This window comes from Lipotes vexillifer, unplaced genomic scaffold (assembly GCF_000442215.2).
Source record: "Lipotes vexillifer unplaced genomic scaffold, Lipotes_vexillifer_v1.1 scaffold610, whole genome shotgun sequence".
NCBI classification, from domain to species: domain Eukaryota; kingdom Metazoa; phylum Chordata; class Mammalia; order Artiodactyla; family Lipotidae; genus Lipotes; species Lipotes vexillifer.
In genome coordinates this window covers 1179655-1186596 of record NW_006796981.1, presented here as the reverse complement: position 1 = coordinate 1186596, position 6942 = coordinate 1179655, and positions in this window count along the sequence as shown.

The following is a 6942-nucleotide window of genomic DNA, read 5'->3' as shown; positions in this document are numbered from 1 at the left end:
CCAATTCTCCACCTTTCTTGTTGTGGGGGTAGAAGCTCCCCTGGCAAGCCAGGCCTGTAGTGTTTTTCTGGGAGTCAGCCCTGGAGACCCAGCATGCAGCCCACTCCTCCAGCCCTTCCAACAATATTACAATCATCTCTGTTTTACAATCCTTCTTTTTAATGTGCCGAGAATGGTCTGCATTTCCCGTAACTAAATCCTCACTGATATACCTTTATCCAAAGCACTCTACCCAGCTCACCTACTATATACTTAAAAAGTTATGAGGCAATATTAATTCATAAAAACTACATACTAGTTTTATTTGAAGTTATAGAGGTCACTATCAGAAGAACTAAAAACTATACCAGGTTTGCTCTGGAGCATGGGCCTAGGGGTGGAAAGGTAGAGTGTACATATTTGTTTTCATCATCAGCTTTTCTACACAGTGGAATTAGTTACCGTATATATATATATATATATATATATATATATATATATATATATATATACAACTATATATATATAACTTGATAAGATAGACATAAAAATAAATGAAAAGGTTAAAAAAATTGAGTGAGATTTTGACATTTAAATTGAAACTATTTTTAATACACACACTTGCAAAGTCACTGAATAATTCATTAAGACGAGAACCTTAGCCTTACTTCCATATACGAATAATAATTTCAACAGACTTCTTCTAGATATTTTGAAAACACTGGATAGCCTGAAAACTTCTCTTTCTCAAAGAAGGTCTGTTATCTAAAGTATTGGAAATGGCTTTCCTTCTCAGTCCTGAGAAGCACTGTATTCACAGGTTTGGCAGGCAAAATGTCATCCCCCCTCCGATGACATCCACATCCTAGTCCCCAAAATCTGTGAATATGTTAGGTTATACAGCAAAGGAAAATTAAGATTGTTAATCAGCTGGTCTTAAAATTGGGAGATTGATTATTCTGAATTATTTAGGTAGGCTCAACATAATCAAAAGGAATTTAAAAGTAGAAGAAGGAGGCAGATGGAGTCAGTCAGAGGAAGATGTGACTATGGAGAAAAGGCACAAAGAGAAGCAACCCTGATGGCTTTTAAATGGAGGAAGAGGGGCATCAGGCAAGGAATGTGGGTGGCCTCTAGAATCTGGGAAAGGCAAGGAAACAGATGCTACCCAGAGCCTCTAGAAAGGACCACAGCCCTGTCAACGCCTTGATTTTAGCCCAGTAAGATCCGTGTTAGACTTCTGACCTTCAGACCTGTAAGATAATAGATTTGTGTTAAGGCACTAAGTTTGTGGTAAGGTGTTGCAATAGCAATAGGACACTGATACAACATCGTATAAACAGTATTCTAGCAAAAGGAGCTGATATCTAGTCATGACACTGAAAACCAGCTGTAAAAAAAACAAAAGGCAAGTCATGCATTTTGTTGTCTCCTACTCACTGAATGTTTGGAGAACCTCTCAGTGAAAAAGACTCTTAGCTAACATTTCGGTTGTGGAAGTTTTTCACATTTTGTCCTTGACACCTTCACTGTGAGACAGCAAGAAAGATGCCTTTTTTGCTATAGTTTCTGTATCATCAGAGGTTACCCAAACAGCAGCTGGACTATGAGAGGTTCTCAGTGAAGGGTCTGGGATGAAGGACACACCCCTTCACCAAGGTGATGAATAAAGAAGAGTGAGGCACTGAAATTTCTTGGTTGCTAGGTTGACACCTTTAAAAGCTGAGGTGCTATCCCCTTTTCTTCTCTGCATAATATGTTAAACTAGGGGCCATAGAGAACAAGCACAGGATGTGAACATGGCAAAGAGTCCATAATACCCCCTGAGCTCTGAACACAGAGGTGTGAGTGAGCATTGCCCACAACGGTTATGACCATGGGATTGGTGAGTGGGTCTCCTGGGCTATAGAAATCCCTTGAAATTTTACCAAAATTTGTATTGCTTATTGTTTATAGCTTTCATTGGATTATATAGGAAGTCTGCAAAACATTCCATGGAAGATGCTTTTGATCTTTTAGGGGCTGGAGTCCAGCCAGCTTGCAATGTAAGCTCTCTGAGAACAGAGACATGTAGATTCCCTAGAATCTAAACATGAGTGGTATAGAAGAATTTTCTAATTGTGGAAGAAAGGAAATAATATGTTTAGTTTAATTTGCTTCCTGGGAAATGGGCTTGGAATTGACAAAAAATAGAAGAGGTGGCGGTAGCCAAATATCAGAGGGTGGTTTTAGTATCAGAAAACCTATTCCAAACTGTGGCTGATTTGTATACAAGTTGATATACTTTGGTAACAGCCAGTTTTACTGGGTAAAAATCTCAGTTTTAGTGAGTGGGTAAAGACTGAAAAATTTTTCAAAAGGGATCTAGCCCTGTATTTTGTTCAAAATATAAGAAGAGTCATAGTTTAACTCAAATTTCGCCAAGAAACACAACTGTTTTTTCTACTAGTACTGAGCCTCTCAGCCCTATACCACCTTTTCCTAGATATGAACACGTGCTCCAGAATTAAAGTTATTAAACAACCTGATTTAACTGAAAAAAAAAATTAATGCTGGGAATTCCCTGGTGATCCAGGGGTTAGGACTTGGTGCTTTCACTGCCAAAGCCCGGGGTTCCATCCCTGGTCAGGGAATTAAGCTTCTGCAAGCTGCACAGTACAGCCAAAAGAAAAAAATAATAATAATAACGCTGAGTTGTGTGGAGAAAAATATGAGGACTAAAAATATGAGGACTAAAAATATGAGGACTAACAAACTGCTAAGTTTTCAAGGAATATGACGTATGTATAGGAAATCAGTAGCTGAAGAATATTTATTACATTCAAAAACACTTTAAAAAACAAAATTCTCAAATTTGTATTCAATTTTCAGGTATTATATAACCCCTTTAAAATTAACTAAAGTGCTGAGTATTCTGTGGAGGAAAAAAATTATCTTGTGCTCACATTTGAAGGTTTCTCTCAGAAGTAAACCACTGAAAGAATCCACAGTATTGCTTTAAATTTTTTCCATTGGGGAGGGGGGGTGTGAAGGAGGTGTTTATCATCTTTCAAATTCAGTCACTTGTCCTGAAATGGATTGGATAGTTAGATGATAACATTAAAATAGGTCTCTCTAAGCTATAGAAAACAAGATTCTTAAATTTTTGACAAGGAGATATGGAACAAAAAATAAAGCAAGTCATACACTAAATAATGTTAAAAATCCTGCTGTTACTTTAAAAATATTTTACTACTGGGAATTCCCTGATGGTCGAGTGGTTAGGACTCGGTGCTTTCACTTCTGTGGGACCAGGTTCAATCCCTGGTCAGGGAACTAAGATTCCACAAGATGTGTGGTGCGGCCAAAAAAAATTTTTTTTTATTACTAAGGGAAAATAGGGCAAAAGTATTAAAACCAACTCTTTCCCCCTGCATCGGCAGGCGGACTCTCAACCACTGCGCCACCAGGGAGGCCCTATGTGACTGTTTTTACTTCCTTTGAAGCTTCCTACAAGAAATGAACCATTTATATGAGTTTTTATAAACTCTTAGCTAAAGACTTGTTCACATATTCTCAGAAAGGAATAATCAAAGGCTGGCACTAGAAATTGACAAAAAAAATTTAGTTTAGATCTCTTAATAATTTAAAGAGCAATCTAAATTATAGAATTTATATAGAGTTCATCTCTGCAGGCCCTGAAGAGCTTGACCCTACCACTAATGCCCTCTCTTGGGTACACGTGTTTCAAATCTAAACCCAATCACTTCATTCCTTCCTGTTTAGACTGTTAGTTCGTGTAGTTATTACAATGGTTTAAACCTGTACCTTAAACTTTGTGTTACTAAGTATTCAAAATACCTTTGGGGTTAGGATGAGTAATTACAGTTCACTCCTACAAAACTTAACTCTCCTTGATTCCTGAGGAGAGAAATAATTTCATTTTCCTGATTTGGCTTTAACTTCCAATTATTATTTATATAAGACCCATCCACTTGCAGAGCTATTTTCTTTGCACTATAATTATTTTCTTCTGGTCCCAGGAGACAGAAAGTGGCTCAAGTTTATTGTATCCCAGATCTAACAACTTAATATAAGTAACAAACACTATACCTTATTGTATGTCTAATATAAGAAGAGGGTAAACATATCTCTATGTTTATCAATAGACTATTAACAGAAAATATTAACGAATATATTTGGGATAGTTTTCTTTTCAAAAAGCTTATGCTTCAAATAGAAGTGACAAGTGGGAAAGAATGAGTAGGTTGCAGAATTTTCAAAAGCCTAAAACCAAGATCCAGGAATCTTTAGCAGAGGTAGGATGTGCCTATTTTCAGCACAGCCCGACCTGCACCGCTTTGCAACTAACCAAGGAAAGCCTGAGTGGCGAGACAATACTACCCTCTAGGGGCAACATTTTTACTTTCACAACTTCCACAGCAAAGGATCAATCAAAAGGTAAGAAGCCACACACAGGTGGCCCAGTGGTTGGGAATCCGCCTGCCAATGCAGGGGACACGGATTCGAGCCCTGGTCCGGGAAGATCCCACATGTCGTGGAGCAACCGTGTGCCACAGCTGCCACGGGCTGTGTTCCACAACTGCTGAGCCTGTGAGCCACAACTGAGCCCACATGCCACAGCTGGTGAGGCCCGTGTGCCTGGAGCCCGTGCTCCGCAACAGAAGAGGCCACCGCAATGAGAGGCCCGTGCACTGCAATGAAGAGTGGACCCCGCTCACCGCAACTAGAGAAAGCCCGCGCGCAGCAACAGAGACCCAACACAGCCAAAAATAAATAAATAAATTTATTTAAAAAAAAAAAAGCCATACACGGTATAGCTCCATAGCTCCGCTGTGACTGCACAGTAGATATTAGTAGCTATTGTTGTTAGCATTTATGCTTTCAAAGAAGTAACTTAAGCACACTGTCAACTGGCTAATTATTCAAGGTTATTTACAATCCTTTCTTTTCCTGTTTTGTTCTGTTAGAATTTACATGATTGACTACAGAAGTTGGGATAAGACACCTGACTATTTTTTTAAAAAAATAATTCTAATAAAAAGGGTGGAGATAAAAATTGGAATTAATTTCAAGCAAGATACTTAGGGCTCATAGACGGATACTTACTTGGATTCTTGTTACAGGCTTACTTTTCCAATTATTTTTTCCTAATTTTGGGAAAAAGTCCAGTGACAGAGATTCCCAATCCCTCAGACATATGAGCTGCCCACCTATTTAGTTAATCTTATTGGATAGAAATTAACTTATACAATTTATAAAACAGGGAATTAACTTATTATAAATCAAATACTAACTGTAGAACTTTTAGGTTTCCTCTGCCCCCTGCCCTCCCCTAGCTGAATATGTTAGCAAATATGCTTCACTACTATTTACTATGTGTATCCTAACAGCTTATATCTGGGATTGTTGTTTTACTGGGTTTCTGCATTTTCTCCACCCTTCATCCCAGATTAATCTGTTCATTTGTTGACACCTGTCATGTTCTAGAAAATGAGATCAAAGACTGATAGCTGCATGTTCTCCTGTCTTAAAATGTTAAGGAAATGGTTTGTTGGAAGCACTGTTACTTCTTAGTTGTATATATTGAGCTGTCATTGACCTTTAGGCCAAAATGCCACACTTAACTGCCCTACTTTATAAAGACTTAGTAGTAATATCAGTAGTCCGTAGTAAAGCTGACTTTCTGTATTACATATATATAATAGTTTCCTATATTTTATTTTATTAAACATTTTCCAGCTTTATTGAGATATAATTGACATATAACATTGTGTAAATTTAATATGATGATTTGATACATGTATATATTGGGAATTGTTTCCACAGTAAGGTTAGTTAACACCTCCATCACTGCACATAATTATTTGTGTATGTGTGTATGTGGTGAGAATATTTAAGCTCTACTCTCTGAGCAACTTTGAAGTATATAATACAGTACTGTTAACTATAGTCACCATGCTGAATATTAGTGCCCCAGAACTTATAACTGGAAATTTGTACCATTTAACCAACACCTCCCCATTTCCTAGTTTACTATATTTAAAGTGTGAGTTTTGTTTTAGTTGGGGGTTAATTTTTTCTCTAATTTTATATTGAAGTGAGAAACAGAAGAACATAATGAAATCACTACACAGACAACAGACAAAAGTTTTATTTTAAAAATTTACAGTTTAGTATAATGTAATTCCATACACAGAAATATACAAAAAATACATACGACTAAAATTGTATTTTAAACAGAAAACCATAAATGATATTTCATGGTTTAATTTGTGACTAGTTTTTGCTATGAGCCAAAAGGCTATCTCCAAACAATAAAGCAACTAAGTGAAGAGCTCAGGTGTTATTCTTGATGGTATCATTCTTGATGGCCCTGGATAAAACTAGATTACCATAAATTGATAGTACATAAATTGAATAAATAATTAAACATTAAACTAGAATTCAGAAAAGACAAGATTAAATACCAAAAGGAATAGAAATAAAAACTATCAGAGCAAGAAATGAAAAAAACATGAAGAGAAAAACAAGTAAGATCATGCCCTCATAGCAACTATGAGAGGCAGATGCAGCAGGATTGACAGCTTATGGAGCACAGAGAAGAAAAAATCCCAAGAGACAATGAGAAAGTATCCTAAATTAGGAGAAGGTGGAAAGAGCGAAAGAGTGAGTAAACGGAGAGTAAACGCAGGTCCCTGAGTGGAAGGGATAAGAGACTGAAATACTGCCCACTCCCCCTTGACAGGATTATCCAGAAAGTCTATGTATCAGTTGTAGGTATTTGATTCCAATATCATTGTGTTTTAAAAAAATTATCCTTCTTACATTGCTAGTACAAACACTTAATTTTTCTCTCAGTATCAGCATTTCAATATGTGTGTAAGAAGTTGAAGATTTCTTTTGATAAATACTCAGCTCTACAATGACGTTCAAATTCAACTGGTCTTTCCTAAGCTACCT